Genomic DNA, 17,471 nt, shown 5'->3' on the forward strand with positions numbered 1-17,471 from the left:
GATAAACTTCCTACAAAGATCTATGTTTAGTTTGTGTACATTCTGTCATCAGTTTTGCTACAAACTTATCTTAGTTTAAATAAATGTGTTATTATATATTCATATTCTAAATCAATACCACGATGAGAAGTAACTCTGAATATTTCAGGTTTTTATGTTATAGTTCCCGAGATATTATCATTTAAACATCAACATGCAAAAGAAAAAAAAACGGCTGAAAGTGTTCTGATGGGCAATTTTTATTTTATTTTTTCATTGGAAAGTGCTCCATATATCCATCTTATATTTCACAGATACCATTTTAAATATTGATCGTTTTGATGAATGAATTTGGAGCCAATCGGAGACGGTGGAGCAGAAGGAAGCTGCTGATTGGAGATGGATTGACCCACATAAAGGTAGCCATAAACCGGAAGTAAGGAGATCAAATGTAGTTTCATTTCAGTGATAATCAGACGATCATGCATGTCATGTCTGCTCTGTAATATAATCTGACATCAGCTGCAGGAACACTGAGGACACTGCAGCTGTTAAATCCGAGTTTTCTACCTGGAACAAGGTGAGGAGGAGGATGAAGGAGGAGGGAGGCTCTATGATGATGGTGGTGGTGGTGGTGACGATGAAGGGAATAAATAAGGGCAGCAGAGGCAATGTGGAGGTATAGATGCGTGTGTTTGTGTGTACAGTGCTTTGCGGCGCGGCTCCTGTAGAGAGCGGTAGATAGTTTGGAGAAGTGTCTGCTCGGCTCTACTGTACATCGGAGGGAGGAGCGAGCGTGTAGTATTTCTTTTTTGGTTCTTTCCCCCTCTGTCGTTGCAGCCCATCCAAACGCTACTGGAAAGGCAAGAAAAGGGGGAAACAAACTAGCCGATTTTTACGCACGAATCCAAATTAAGGGAGGAAGCGGTGCAAGGAGGAAGGAAGTCAGGAAGGAGGTTACGGTGTGACGGTACGACGCGCAGCGGCTCGGCGGAGGGAAGCAACCGGGGCTCGAAGTGCGAGGGGGGACGGGGAGACATCCAGCGCACAAACCCGGAGGAGCCACGCTGACTTTTTCTCCGGCTTCGGGCTGCAACCCCCCTCCGAATCTCCGGACAGTTTTCACGCCGCGTGTTGTTGGAGCGCGTCCTGGGGGGTTTGGTGACCGACGGTAAGTGCGCGTTATCGGACAGCGTGGTGTGTGTTTGCGCGTGTGCGTGCGTGTGTGTGTGAGTGTGCAGGCGGTGCTAGTCTCCAAGTAGCCCGGGCTGGCTGGGTTTGACAGATCGGATCAACAGCCAGGAGGTAGCCTCGGTGCCCCGGGGATGTGGAGCCTTGCCTGCCCACCTCACTGCTTCCTTCTCCCCGGTGCAGCCGCGGATCAGCCCGGCTTAACTGGCCTGGATGTTACTGTACAGCGGCTATGGTGCCTGTGTTTTTTTCGCTTTTTTTTCTTTTCTGGTGGTGGTGTGCAGCTCTCAGGGCCTGGACTTGGATTTACTGCCTTGCTGCACTGTGACGCGCGCACTGACACACGTGCACACACGCATAGAGTCTCCTTCTCAATAATAATAAAGCCTGCTGAGCCAGCTTCATGATTCCTCCCTCAGACATGCACCAGCACTGCACGGATCAATAGAAAGCCCTGCACTTTAACTCAGATAAGGCTGTAATGAATGATCTGCATGTGCCCTTGTGCGTGCACTGGGTCATTCTCGTGCACACTTCCATGCATGTCTGTGAACGTAGTGGATTGCATAACGGTTGCTGCTGTTTACACTCTTTAATATTCACATTTCTGCAGCTCTTGTTGGGGGTTTCAGGTCCAGTTGGGACAATGTGTTCACCTCAAAGCCACCAGGTAACGAGATTCCCACAGACAAACCAGTTCTGTTTAGACAAACATGCCCTCAGAATACTGTGCATTTTTGCTCCGAGACAACATTGCCTCTGGAGTTGCCTAGATCGTTGCCAAGAAACACTTGAGAAACACTTTCCCCGACGTCCCACGACCCAGGCTGACTCGTCAGACCACGTGAGAATCCGCCGGCTGTGAAAATAATCTCGATTGCGGATCATGAATAAATATCATGGTAATGGCCCCTCTTTGGTGAGCGAAAGCCTTCATCACCACATTACAGCGGCGCAATAATTAAATCATTCGGCGCCAACCGCTCCGCTCCAAAGCCTCCCTTCTTTTCAGGGTGTCGATTCCCTGCTCATTTTGATGGGAGCATCTTGCGCCGGCGCTGATGGAAAGTGACAGTCTAAAAGCTGCTCTTGCAGTCAAAATCCATCAAGCTTTGCTACAGATGCACTTCCTCTGGCGGACTGGGTGGAGGGACTGAACCGGTGGGGCAAATGGAGCCACGGTGGACTGTTTCATGTCTGTGCTATGAGATTTTAAAGCTGGTAGAAGTTTGTAGTCGTAGGGAAGCTTCCCTAAAACTTGCAATCACACTGGATTGCATAGAGAAGATTGCACTGACCTGTGTTAGTAATGTCTCCGGCGTTATCATCTATGAGTTTCGAGAGACTGTACACCTCCATGTCAGATCAGCTGGTGCAGCCCACTGTTCATTAATCATTAGCCACCAGCTAAAATCGCAGTGTTCTGGCCCCGAGTTGATCATTAGCCCTGGACAACTCCACCGCTCAAGTGTGTTCTCTGAGGATATGATCGTTAAAAAAACCCAGCGAAACCACCAGGAACAAGCAGATAAAGTCAACATTTAGACGCCGGTGGTTTATTTTAAGCCACTTTTAAGTAGGCTTGCTCCTTCCTGAGTGATCTTTGGTCAACAAAATGTCAAAGAGCTGTGAAAAAGATCCCCAGAGGTCAAGGTGATGTGTGCAAAGCTGGCTGATCATCGCAGAGATGTCAGTTATCTTAAATGTTTTCTGGCTCTAGCTTCACAGATGCGAGAATCTTTGGTTGTTCTGGAAAAAGATGCAATTTTCATGTGACTGATGCTATTTTCATACATTATAAGACTAAATTCATTGCTTTGCAGTCCATTTTGTCCCCAAAATATTCAGATTCCAATGAGATAAACAGACTACACAATCCAGTGTTTGCATTTTGTGTAGTCATGATCCCCAAAATGTCCAGAAACAAGCAGATGAAGTCAACATTGAAGTTGTGCTTTCTCATACACTGGTGCTTTATTGGAGATGGCAATAGTGGCTTGATTTATTCCCCTGCACAACCTGCAGTTCAGCTGAAAAGTCCTCGAATTCTTCTGTTGGTCACAGTTGAGTAACTTGTGGTTTTGTGGTTGCACTGAGAAGTGAACTGGTTCCTTTTTAGCTTTTTAAAAATGCTATTTGATGAAACATTGCAATTTTAGGCTTGTGTTCACCATTTTCTGGCTTCAACTCTATAAACACGAGAATTTTTGGTTGTTTTCAAATCTGTGTTGGTAAAAGGCACAATTTTCAAGGAGTTAACACTGTTTTCAGACTATTTGATTAACTTAACCCCCCACAGATATAAAGATTATAATGAAATAAAAGAGAAAAGCAGCAAATTTGAGAGCCTGGAGTCCAGCGTTTTATGAGATAAATGAAACGGATTATCACAATAGACGGAAACAAGAAGATAACAAGTAGACGCGAGAGCTTAATTTTTGTCTTAAGCCATTTTTTCATGTATAGAATTAAAGCAAAAGGGAAAGACTTGATCCTGGCTGAGAAATCTTACACAACAAAAATGTCCGAGCAATGAATAATGCCCATAAAAAATCCCCAGATCACAAGATGATGTGTATAAAGCTGGTCGAACATCACAAAGATATCATCTATGTTCCCCTCTAGAGTCACAAATGCAAGAATCTTTGGAGTTTTAGGATCTTGTTTGGGGAAAAAAAGCACTAATTTTGAGCATTTTCAGACTAAAATAACTTGAACTCCTCAAATATCTAGATTACAATTAAATAAACAGAGAAAAGCATCAGATTTAGGATAACTTAAGAGCCTGAAGTCCAGTGTTTTATCAGATAAATGAAACCAATCATCAAAGTAGTCAAAAACAAGTTGATAACCTCAATATTTAGATGCTGAAGCTTTATTTCTGCCTCATTTCTAGCACGTTTTTCCGTGAGTAGAATGAAAGATAATGGGGAATAAGCTGACTTGTTCCCTGCTGATTGATATTGAGGAAGAAAATATGAGAGAGAATCATGAAAAATCCCAATTATAAGTCCCCAGAGCTCAAAGTTATCATCTAAGTTCACCATTTCCTGGCTCCAGCTTCTAAAATGCAAGAATCTTTGGAGTTTTATGATCTTGTTTGAGGGAAAAGTGCAATTTTCCAGCGTAAATTAAGAAGTTAGATCACCAGAATACCTAGATTATAATAAAATAAACACAGAAAAGCTGCAAATTTGAGCTCATTTTGGAGTGTGGAGTCCATGTGTAAGCACAGAAACTCAACATTTAGGTGCTGGAGCTTTATTCTGGGCGTATCTCGAGCATGTTTTTCCCACATATAGAATGAAAGCTAGTGGGAAAGACTTGTTCCTGGTTGAGTGATTTTGAGCTAGAAACCATCAGAGAGCAGTGAAAAATGCCCATCAAAAGTCCCCAGAGCTCAAAGTTATCCTCTATGTTCTATATTTTCTGTCTGCAGCTTGACAGATGCAAGAATCTTTGGAGTTTTAGGATCGTGTTTGGGGGAAAAAGTGCAATTTTCAAGCTTAAATTAATAAGTTAGACCACCAGAGTAGCTAGACAATAATGAAATAAACAGAGAAAATCTGCAAATTGGGATTATTTGAGAGCCTGGAGTCCAAGTGTGAGTAGATAAAGTCAACATTTAGACGCTGGAGCTTTGTTTCTGCCTCATTTCTAGCATGTTTTTCTGCGTGTAGAATGAAAGCTAATGGGAGAGACTTGCTCCCAGCTGAGTGATGTAACAGGACTGTACAAAGGAACACAGGGATGGTGGATGGATGCAGCCCCATGTGACCTATTCTATATATTCATTCCTCTCCTTCGCCCTTCCTCTCGGTTGGGGCTCCTTCGGGGGCCAGAGGTGACCTTCTTTGCTCCCTCCCGGCAGTGAACACCCCGGCGGGCCTCTCTTTTTGTGACCCTCTTTTCTGTCTGTCTTTCTTCCTGGCCTCAGTGCTCTGTTTCCCCTTCTCCTCATACCACCACCACCACCTCCTGCTCCTCCTCCCCTCTCGACATCTACTCCCATCCCCTCCAAGCAGCAGCAGCAGCAGCAGCAGCGGCGGCTCTGAATGCTAAGAAACGTGGAGCATCCACTTATATAACCTCGGCTGTGCGGCTGCTGTCCTGCTCTATATCTGCTGTGTAATGGTGTCAGAGCTGTCTGGAGAGGCAGAGGGCATGCTGGGTAGACCAATATGTCAGGAGCTATTCCTGAACAGTTTGAGGTGAACGGGGTGAGATTGTACTTCCTGTTTTGTTTTGGGTTTTTTTGTTGTTGTAAATGTTGGATTGTGAAGATACAGTTGATTACATGTGACCTTTACCGTCTTTACATATTCATATGGACTTCTCTGCCATGCTTAAACACATTTATGGAAACTATGAGGCTGTCGGAGCTACATACACTGTAAAAAAAAAAGTTGTTTTTACGGTTGCCGTGGTAGCCAGAATGCTACCGCAAAATTATGGTAAAACATTTTCCACAATTATGGTGAAGAAATATATTCATATTGTTGATTTTAGGGTTAAAAAAAAAACGTGTTTTATTGCGTACTGTTTCCAGGACAACAATATTACATTTAACTGGGGAAAAAATGTATTTTTTTTTTTTGAGAACTAAATGCAAAAATTACAGTATTGTTGTACATATTGCTGCATTTTTACAGTAAAATATTTTCCACACTTATGGTAAAGAAATGTATTCATATTGTCAATTTTAGGGTTAAAATGTCCTTTATTTCATATTTTATTGCGTCAAAAAAATTTTCATCTTTAAAAATTTGAAAATTTACATGAAAATACCATATAAAATAAAATCTGTGAGTTATGATAAATATTGCAGCATTTCTCCATTATCAGCACAGCAGTTAGTGTATTTAACATTAAATATATGCATTTTTAGCAAAAATTGCAGCTACAGCTATCATAAATATTAACCCCTTAAACTTCAGTGTACCGCCGGCGGTACACCTACTAATTTGCATAGGAATTTCAAGAATTTTGCCTTCGTTTTGTCTTCAGTTAAACTGAAGAATTCCCAAACAGTGGAGGCCTTCAGCATCTTCTCTTGTGTTTATGCATCGAAGTGAAGCGTGACATCAGAGTCGACAGCAACCCGGCCATTCGGGTGGTGGTAAGAAACACGAATGGATGAGCCGAGCACGGCAGGATGAGCTGAAGTGGGCTGAAGGTGAAGGGAAGAGACGAGCTCCGAATATTTTTGTTTCTGGGAAAGGGGGGGTATTCGGATTCCAAAATTAATATCCGGATATCGCCGTAGCGAACGGATATTCGGATATTCGGGATATTCGGGTCCAGCCCTACTTGTACGTTGGCTCATAGGATCTATTCATGCAGGGCGAAACACAGCCAACCACAAAATGTCATCTGATCATCACGGGTTTCTGCACTGAAACTGGGCTAATAGGTCTTTGTGGCCGTGTGAAATATGGCTTGTGTTTATCGGCATGGCTGCACTGTTTTTAGCCGCGTCCTTGTGAAAGGCTGTTCTGTATGTGGACGTTTGATTCAGTTTTATTTTCATTTGAGCAAATAAATTGGCCCCTTTGTGCATGAGCAAGTTTCGCTCTGATGACTAACCAAACATCAAGCTTCTTTGACCCAGTGTGCCTATACATCATTACGCATCCTAAATAAGTCTGAGCATGACTGGAATCATGACGAAATTGGAAAGATTTGAGAAATTGACCAATAGAATTGCTCGCTCATTGCTTCCAGGATAAATAATATATCATCAGTAAGGTTTTTTTATAAAGTTGACCACACAATAATACACCCAGTTTGTGGTTCCAGTTAGTCGGAAATCAATTTCAGGGCTGTAACTATTTTAATAGCTGAACAATCAAATGATTATTTTGCTTCCTAAAGTGCGGAGCTGCCACTTGCAATTAGTTTTTCAGTCTATAAAATTCGGAAAGTTCTAATTCAGACTTTACAAGAGGCCATGCGACAAGTGTCCTGTTGTGACCACAGCCCAGAATATCGAGACTTTTGCAGAATCCGGTTAAAGCGAATGATTAATTTTTAGCAATTTGTGTGTAATAAAGTGTAAAGTTATATATTTGATGCAATTTTATGATTTCAAGCTTTCAGACGGAACCGTATGTCACATATAATCAGTTTTAAGAGTTTAAAAAAAACAACAATTCTTTCTGTTTTTATGTTTTCTTGCTCTGATAAATGGTTTAATTGTGGTTACTTTTCAAAAGAATTATGTTTCTTCTGAACCAAACCAGCAGGTTTTTGGAATCCAAGAACTTTTCTTTCCTTCAAAAAGTCACTTAAACTTTTTTTGATGATGAAAACAGTTGACCATTACTTTAATTGTTGGCAGCTAATCGATTACGCGTTGTCAATGAAATGCTTCAAAAACTCATTGCACAACGGTAGAAAATACGGAGAAGCAGGAGATTTGAACATTTTGCCAAAGATGCCGAGTTCCTCCAAATGAACTTGTTGCTGACAATTAAAATCAATGAGGGTGAAGTTATTAGATTCCTCAGGAAAGCCAGAAAAGTGTGAGCGGATGTGTAAACGCGGCGTTAATAATAAAACAGTAATGTGTCCTCCGTCCCGTCTGCCAGTGAAGGGAACTCTCGGCTGTTTCCTGCTGTAATATCTGGCTCAGAGAGTCATGGCAGCTCCGGCAATTGGCAACCCAAGCCTCATTAGCAGAGAAGAATGAGGCGAACCTTCCAGCGTGACGTCGGAGCCGGTTTGTGTTGCATTCGGAGGCCCCGCGTGAAGCCCGGCCGCTGATAAGCATGCTGTCATGGCGAACACAACAGATTATCAGCGCTCTCTGCACCAGTCTTCCCTCAGACAACTGGGGGTCCTGCTGTCTATGAGATCCTCTGACATCCCATCCAGCTCACAAACACGCCGACATCTGATGCATTACATCAGATGTCAGGCAGCCGGCTCCCAGCTTGTGGTTTCTTTCTAGCGTGGCCCCTCCTGTTTCTCTTGGTTTCACTTTATTCTCTGTGGGTTTTTTTCGGTTGTTTCTGTTGAGCGGCGGTTTCCACGCAGATGTCTCGTCTTTTTCACTCCTCAGCGTTCCCTCAAGCTTCCAAATAGCTCGTAAAAAAATGCCCAGAAAGAGCTGCAGGAGTGTTTTCTCGCACAGTTTTATTAACGCCAGGCGGCTTGGCTCCGCTGGGGTACGACCGGGGCCACTCACAACTGGCTTTTCATCAACGGGAATACTTGGCACCGACGCTCCCAAGGTTTATTTTTGCCAGGGTTGAAGCGGAGCACTTTACGAGGAGGAGTCCATCCGACATTCGCTGGCTCTGGACTGCCTTTGCTCCCTCTGTTTGCAGGAGAGCTGCTCGGGTTTTTGCAGCCGAACAGGAATTAAGTCACTCCACATTTGCAGATGTGTTAAACAATTCTACTGTCCTCAAGGTTATTGTACAGTTTCTTGCATTGGGACAATAAATTTGCTTTTTTATGTAGCAAATTAGCATATTTTACACTCTAAGGATGTTAAACATGCTTTACAATGTTTTAAAATAAGACGAAAACATTTCAGTTATTATCAGTATTAACAATTTTCGTTATTTTCCTCAAACTTCTTGAGCAATTTCTTGTTTAGACAATAAGTATGTTTTTTTTTTTTTGCTTAGCATAGTAGCATATTTTATACTTGAAGGCTATTAAAAGTGCTTTAAAATGTTTAAAAACTAGAAGAAAACAAGCTATAGGCATGAAAACATCAGAATTGTTATCAATATTAATAATTTTCAATATTTTCCTGAAGTTCTTGTACAGTTTCTTGTGTTTGGACAATAAGTATGCTTTTTCGTACAGCATATTAGCATATTTTATACCCTACGGCTATTAAAAACCCTTTTAAAATGTTTAAAAACGAGAAGAAAATAGCAGATAAAGATTTGAATTATCAAAATTAATCATTTTAACTATTTTCCTCAAAGTTCTTGTACGGTTTCTTGTGTCTAGACAACATTTAACACTTTTAATTAACAATTTAACCTATTTTTGTGGTCTTAAAGACGTCTGATTTGCATATTTCTTTTTTTTCTATTTTTAGAATAGTTGTTGGAGGAGTCTGTCAGACATTTGCTGGCTCTGGACTGCTTTCGCTTGGGTTTAAGCAGCCGAATAGGAATTAAGTCGCTCCACATTTGCAGATGTGTTGAACAATGAGACAGTAACGCGGTGTCATAAACACAGAGGCCTTGTGGAATACACATGGACTCCTTTCTTGTGGATATGAGATTAAACGAGCAATAACAGTCGGGGTATCTGCATCCCCGAGGCAGACGATAATCAGTTCATAATCAGAGAGGTCCCCAGAGGAATGAATGTGTTTGATTATGAGTGTGGGCACTGGAAATAAAAGTAATAAAAGATAATTGGAGATATACTTTAAATTGATAACTGTTGTTTTGGATGCAGTGTAGGGTTGTTTGTTGGATTCTGGATGTCTCTGTACATAAAAAATACACTTAAGATGTCCAAAAACTAGAGGAAAAAAGTTTCCCATTGGCTTTATTGCATCAACTCCATGTGTTTTCCACTGCAACTAAACTGCTGCATCTCTACAAACAGAGAGAACTAAAAAAATGTGCACTAGAAAAATAATGTGATGCCGTATATCATTATGAAGGAAGTTGTTTCTTAGATTTTTCATTCCACAAACTTGATAAAAAATCTCAAATCAACATTTCCACCATTTTTTTCTCCAAGTGTTCAAACATTCTACTTGCAGAAAATCGACTCTTCATGCTTTAGATATTTCAGTTCTTACATTTTTAATTTGTTTTCGTACATGTTTGGCATAAACACTGCCTGCAGTTCAGTCGAATCGTGCTGAGAAGTCTCTTATGTTTTGAGTGTTCATTGTAGCAAACTCAATGACTTTCCGCTTGTGCCAAGAAATGAAGAATTTTTAGTTTTTTTACAGAATCTTTTTAGTACAACATTTTATTTTACGGCAGTAGAATAAACTGATTTGGTGGATTTTTAGCTTAGATTTAGGTAATTTTCCCGACCAAACTCCACCTCACAGATGAGCCGTTCATAGACTGCTGGGAAGTTCAAAAGCTGGTTATTTTTTTTGTTTTTACAGTTTCTGGCTCTGATAAATGGTTTAATTTTGGTGATTTTTTTTTTACAATCAACACCACGCCTTCTAAGTGAAACGTGGAGATTTAAGCGATTTTAATGAAATATTATTTTAAGTTTAGATTTTATTTTTTTTACTAAATGACATAACAGATGATTTGTTCATAGACTGTTGAAAATTGAAACCCTGCCAAATTTTTCAGTTTTTACAGTTTCTGGCTCTGAAAAATGTTGTAATTTTTGTGATTTAAAAAAAAATAAAAAATCAGTAACACACTTTTCAAGCCGACCAGTGAGTTTTGAGGTTCAGAGGATTTTAAAAAAGAAAACTGTAGAAGCTGGAACCACAGATTGTTCAGACGTGAAAACTATATTTTCTAAAATTAAAAACTTCTCTAATTGACCAAGTAATCATTCTCACAATCAACCACTTCCGAGCGTTTGATGGAAGCCCAGCTTTAATGATTAGGTCAACAGTGCTACAACTCTCTACAATAAGAACAACACCGCTGTGCTGCTTCCACTTGGAAATTTTCCACGCTCCAACATACTATCTGCTGCGGTAATGAGTAACTCTGAGCGTAGAGATGCCTATAAAACCCCACAATTAGAAGTTTGGCCTTGACCCAAGCCCTGCTATGGTGACTCTGCTATTCTGACATTTGCTGTACATCGGTCAACCTTTCATTACGGCAGGAAAAAAAAGAAAAAGAGGCCATGAGTAGAGAATACTTTGACCTTTCCATCCCATCAGAGTGCTTAATGCTTCCACTCTGCTCCTGATTACTCCTTTTGAGGAACCAGATTTCTCCGTTAAACCCACCACCGCTTGAATTCCTCCCACACCCCTGAATTAGGAGCCGAATAAATGACGGAAAAGCAGGACTTTTATTGCTCCCTGTTTGTAATCTGTCACGCTCGAGGAAACGGGGATGGGCTTGCTCCAACGCCTGATGGTTTGGAAAGCCTCGAAACTCCGCCTCTCCGTCGTTTTATTTTTATTTTTTATGTCTTGATCGAGGTTAAGGCCGCTACTTATGGGAGACACTTACGGTACTCGTACGCTCACAATTACAAGACCTGAAATAAAAGAGTTCTGCTTCCACAGTTGGTCTTCAGAATAGAAACTTGCAGCTTTTCATTAGAGCCACGGCGTTTCACTCCAGACACTGAGGAATTACGAGTGTGAGGCGGCTGTAGTTTGCTTGTTCTACCGCTGTCGTCTTCAGATAAACACACGGTTCTGTTAGACAAACACAACACCGCCGTCGATGTCTGTGTTTCAATGGGACGCTATTTAAGCCGTGTAAAAGTTAGCAGATAGTTTTTTTTTCATTCCGTTTGTGGAAATTCAAGCCATCCAGTAGCTTACACGTCACATTCAAACAGATAAGGAAACACTGTGGTGCAAAGGGGAAAACATTGTTGGTATTTACATTAAAATAGGTTATTAATTGCCGATATATACAGTCTAATAGTACAGTTTGCACAGTAAACACTGCAGTAATTCTGTTTGGTTACATTTGCACGATAGAAATTGGACACTGCAGACATTATCAGTACTTTCAGCTCATTTTTACAGCTGTTATCAAGAGTTATAGATAATTACTGATCACTTTTGTCTTCTATGCAGTAGAAAAATAATATCATAAATTGTTAAAAAGGGTAACACAAAAGTTGAATTTCATTGATTGTTTCACAAAACTTGAACAAAAAACTCTTGAAATCAACATTTACAGCGTTTTTTCATCCCAAATGTCCAAGGGAAACTTGGAAAAAAAAATGATTCCACATATTTTAGATATTTCCGTTCTTACGTTTTTAATTTGTTTTCATACTTGTACGGTGTAAATGACCCAATTTTTGTTTTATCACAGCAAATTCACTGATGGCTTACCGGTTGTGCCAAGAAATGAAGAATTATAGATAACGACTGATCGTTTTTAGTGAAGACGAGGATTAAAGAGATTTTATTTGAATTTAATCATGTAAGCCTGTTACTAAAGTACAAAAACACACTAAAACTAGAACATTTGTGCACATAAATGAAGAAAAATAAGGGAATCAACCCACCTTGATGCACATTGGCTGCCTTGGATCACTTCAGCTCCCCTACAAAACCATTCAAAGCAGTTCGTAAGAAGTTTGTTGCTTGGATGGGGATTGTGTTGGGGTTGTTGTGGTTTTTGAAGCCCGTCTCGCAAAGGGCCAACACTGGTTGTCAGTAACAGCTTCCACCAGGGGAGGTTGGGGGTTTGGAAAGCTTGGTCACAGACTAGCAGGCCTTGGAAGACCTGCATGGAAGCTAATGGTTAGCACGATGGAGGATCAAGGGGCTCCAATATGAATTATGCATGCTTGGGATTTGTTAGTGTTAGCTGGCATTTTGTCTCTGTGCTTTTATGATGGTTTGCGTCCGATACATTCAGATGAAACTGTCAGATTCTGTTGAGCAATCATCTCACTGCCACTGATGAACGATCATTTTATCGCCCAGGCTTACTTTCAAATGCTTCGCCTTCACTTTTAGCCAACTCGTCCATTAATTTCATCCAACCGCTGCTTGCTAGCTTGTTCTCACCGTTGCCCACAGTCTGGTTTTCTCACGCTTCAAATTACAACATAGTTCTGGTGAAATTAAAGGTTGGAATCCCAGAGCTGCTCCACAGTGTCTCCATCCACACCCTGGCCGTAGAAGTACTCCTCAGGGTGCAAATACCACTGGATGGGAATCGCTCATGTATAGTATCTTTTTAAAGCAAGATTACAGGGGTATAGGGATGCGCTATGATATCTATGTAATTGTTAGTATCGGTTGCTGAAGGCTTTAAACGCTGGTAAAGCTAGAAGTTTACAGTTTAACTTGAAAATATGACTTAAAATCGATGTGTTAGATGTTTTACATGGAAGACAAATTAGCATGTGGACATGTACAGCCAACAAGCATGCTATCCACTATAAAAGTAGGTGTTAAAATGTGTTAATTCTCTTGAAATAATTACACTAACAATCATTATATGTTTGGAACACTTTTCAAAATTACATCCTGCTTCACAAGGCGGGAAAGTGCAACAGTTGAGCCATAAAGCAATCGGGTTATAAAGGACAAATAAAAGCATAAACTGGTGCATGAAAGCAGATGCAGTGTTTTAAAAGATATAAAACGGAGTTGAAAGGACATAAAAGATCAAGTGAAATCAGGAGCGGCTCTGATTAAAGTGTGTTTTACAGAGAGACTATAACAAAGTCACTGCATCGGGTGATATATCCGTCTTGACTGGAAATAATTCAGTATTTTAAACTTTGTGGTTTCAAGACTTTCTCTGTGTTCACTTACAACCGCTTTCTTTCTGTCTTTCTGTCTTTGTCTTTCTTTCTGTCTTTCTTTCTGTCTTTCTTTGTGTCTTTCTTTCTGTCTTTCTTTGTGTCTTTCTTTTTGTCTGTCTTTCTGTCTGTCTTTCTTTCTGTCTTTCTTTCTGCCTTTCTTTCTTTCTGCTGTCTGTCTTTCTGTCTTTGTCTTTCTTTCTTTCTTTCTTTGTCTTTCTTTCTTTGTGTCTTTCTTTTTGTCTGTCTTTCTGTCTCTGTCTTTACGTCTTTCTTTCTGCCTTTCTTTCTGTCTTTCTTTCTATCTTTCTCTGTCTTTCTGTCTTTCTTTCTTTCTTTCGGTCTTTCTTTTGGTCTTTCTGTCTTTCTTTCTTTCTGTCTTACTGTCTGTCTTTGTCTTTCTTTCTTTCGGTCTTTCTTTTGGTCTTTCTGTCTTTCTTTCTTTCTGTCTTACTGTCTGTCTTTGTCTTTCTTTCTTTCGGTCTTTCTGTCTTTCTTTCTTTCTGTCTTACTGTCTGTCTTTGTCTTTCTTTCTTTCGGTCTTTCTTCCGGTCTTTCTGTCTTTCTTTCTTTCTGTCTTACTGTCTGTCTTTGTCTTTCTTTCTTTCTGCCTTTCTTTCTGTCTTTGTCTGTCTCTTTCTTTCTCTTTCTGTCTTTCTTTCTCTGTCTTTCTTTCTTTCTTTCTTTCTGTCTTTCTTTCTTCCTTTCTTTCTGTCTTTCTTTCTGTCTTTCTCAGCCCTCTTATCTTTTCACAACAAGCTGCTTCCTCGATTGGAGAACGGCCTAGATTTTGGTTTTCACAGCGGTCGAGTCACACCTTGGTCCGACTGGGCCGAGTGCGTCTGTGCATACGAGATATTCCTCCCTCCACCGGCCCAACAATCAGACTTTGGTTTATGTTATGACTGTCTGCGAGGGTCGGAGATCACTCGAGAGTTTAGTTGGGCGTCTCTGAAGCGTGACTGACGGTGACCTTCTCCTCCTGCTGCCGCTTGTTTGAGGAAACTTTTCTCCTCTTCACGTCACATTTCCAAACCCCTCTGAAGCGCTCATCTGTACCCCAGTAGCTACTTTCCTTTCTCTGATTACTCCGGCGTTTGACACAAAGTGGAGCCGGTTTTCGGGCGTTGATGGAAGCGCTCGGCTCCGGCATCAGGCGAAGAACTCGGCCTGCGATCGAATAATGGCGGCGGAAATTGTGTGTCATTATATTACAGCTGCAGGTGGGCACGCTGCGAGTTTCAGAGTGGCTTGTTTGAAGCAGGAAATACAAGTGAGTCACCTTTTTCGGCAGTACATTGAGGCTTTGATTGCCAGGGCGCTGGTGACGAGTCTTCCTGTATTTGTCTTGTGGCCTCGATTATTATGTCTCATTGGCACACTTCACACTGGTGCCAGTTTGATCGTGTTTTAAGACCCAAATACAGAAAAAAAGAGCAGCAAATAACAAAAATTCTCTCTCTCTGTCTCTATACAGTATATATATATGTGTCTGTGTGTGTGTATATATGAATGAACAAAAAAATAGAGCAAAAAGTAGTATTTATTCTGCAACAGTGGGTTTTACAGGGTAAAAAGAGACGACTAATGAATGAGGGACGATCGCTGTGATTAATAGAAACTTACAGATCCTCGAGCATGTAAATTTATATCAAGATAATGCTGCAGTTTTGTCCTTTCAGCTCAGTTTAAGAGGCTCGAATCATCTCCAGATTATTACTGAAAAGAAGCAGCGGCGACCTTTGTGACCTACTTTTTTTAAAAATCCAGAGCAACTCGGCTGCTCCGCTCGCTGATGCTTTCTGTTCGCATCGATTTAACCTTTTAAACCTATTAAAACTCATACTGTGCAGCTAAAACCCCGGTGCTCTCCCTTATCACCCCGGATCGTAAAAACCGACAACATTTTTGCAGACAAACCAATTAACTGCAGCAAATAAACAGGGAACTAATCAGTAATGAAAATCTAATAATTAGCCACAACCCTATGTGACACTGGAAAAAGAAAGAAAGAAAGATTATCATCAGGTAAAATACATTCATTTCACCAGTTGTTTCTTCGTCCACTGGGTGCCACATTAGTTTAATCATTGAAATTTCTAATCCAGTGATTTGTGTGAAAGGTGCTGGATTGTGAAAAGAGCAAATTTGTTCAGCTCGAGGTGTGGAAATTGCAAATAATCAAACAAAAGATCAGAGTAACCAGCTATGTGCTTTCAGTCTGCCCCCCAAAACAATAAAAAGGTTTGTTATCTTTAAAAAGTCGCCAAAGTTCCACCTTTTATCAGAGCAGGAACCTGGAAAGGGACAAAGGATAATTAGATTTTCAGTGGTTTTCATTTTATCCGACATGTTTCATTTAAAAATTCATCAAAGACAAATCGTTTATGCTGACGACATTCTCTAAAAATCAAAAAATTCTGCACTCATTTGGGTGATTTTGAAGTCACTAATGACTCACTATTGACCAACAGTCACGTGGTAAAAATTCAGAGATTTTCAGCTGAAATGCAGGCTGTTTACCCAGAGCTATAGGAGAAAAATATGAAAACATTAGCAGGGAAACTCAGTGATTTTATTCTGCATGTCTCATTTAAATATTCATCAGAACTATAGTGTTTATGCTAAGAAGATTCTGTAAAAATCAAAAAATTCTGCGCTCATTTGGGTAATTTTGAAGTCACTAATGACTCAGCTACAACCAACAGTCATGTCATAAAAATTCAGACTTTCAGCTGAACTGCAGACTGTTTACCCAGATCATGTAGGAGACAAGCATGAAAACACTGGCAAGGAAACTAAGTCATTTTATTGTAGATGTTTCATTTAAATATTCTGTAAATATACACCATTTATTCTAACAAGATTCCGTAAAAATGAAAATATTTTGGACGAATTTATGCAACTGTGAAGCCATTAGTGACTCAGCGCTGACCAACGGGGACATGGCAAAAATTCAGAGACTTTTGACTGGACTGCAGGCTTTGTTTACCCAAAGCATAGAGGAGACAAGTATGAAAACATGTAGGGAAACTAAATCACTTTATTCTTAAATTCTCATTCAAATATTAGCACAAATTGTGTATTTCTGATTAACAAGATTCTGTAAAAAACTAAAAATTCTGCGCTTCTCTGTGCATTTTCAGATCTTTTAGTGACTCGGATATGACCAGCAGTCACGAGGCAAAAATTCAGGGACTTCTTTGCTGAACTGCAGGCTTTGTTTACTCAAAGATTATAGGAGACGAGTATGAAAACATGTGTAAGGAAGCTAAATCCCTTTATTCTAAATGTCTCATTTACATATTTATCAGATATGCACCATTTGTGCTAACAAAATTCTGTAAAAATCCAAAAATTATGCACTTCTCTTTGCATTTTAAAGCTTTTAGTGACTCAGATATGACCAACAGTCACAAGACAAGTATAAAAACAAATAAAGTTAATAGTAAATTGTCTATACTACGTAGAGCCATACTGGTTACACTGGTGTGCACTTGGAAAAATGTTATACTTTAGTTTTTTTGATTTCTGTAAAATAATCAAGGAAAAAAAGTGTTTGTGTCATCGTACGGCCATATAACAGAGTCATGCTGCACGAAAGACATTTAAGAGTTCTCTGTCCTTCTAGTCATGGTTGTTCTGTTTCCATAGAGATGCTGGGCTTTATATTGCAGAGAAAAATGTGCCAGCAGTGAGTAAAAATGTGTCTCATTTTAACCACTGTTGGCTTTTAAACCAGTATTTTATCCAGTGTTTTCTTGAATTCAATCCTCTCAGCTTCTGTTGCTTCTTATTAATCTGTGTTCAGCCTTTCAACACGTGAAGTTTGGGAGCAATTTGCGGTTTGAAAAGACTCATTAATTATCACCGAGTCC

At 40.2% G+C, this 17,471-nt stretch overlaps 1 protein-coding gene across 2 annotated transcripts in view; it reads left to right on the forward strand.

Moving 5' to 3' along the window:
• Positions 1-657: 657 nt before the first annotated feature.
• Positions 658-17,471, forward strand: part of LOC110968146 (thyroid hormone receptor alpha-B) — a 233,498-nt gene continuing 216,684 nt past the window's right edge. For both annotated transcript variants that reach the window (XM_051939776.1, XM_051939777.1), the window contains exon 1: positions 658-1,150. The gene's annotated coding sequence lies outside the window, so the exon portion shown is untranslated. The remainder of the gene's footprint in view (positions 1,151-17,471) is intronic.

The sequence above is a fragment of the Acanthochromis polyacanthus genome, chromosome 19 (assembly GCF_021347895.1).
Source record: "Acanthochromis polyacanthus isolate Apoly-LR-REF ecotype Palm Island chromosome 19, KAUST_Apoly_ChrSc, whole genome shotgun sequence".
Taxonomy (NCBI): Eukaryota; Metazoa; Chordata; class Actinopteri; family Pomacentridae; genus Acanthochromis; species Acanthochromis polyacanthus.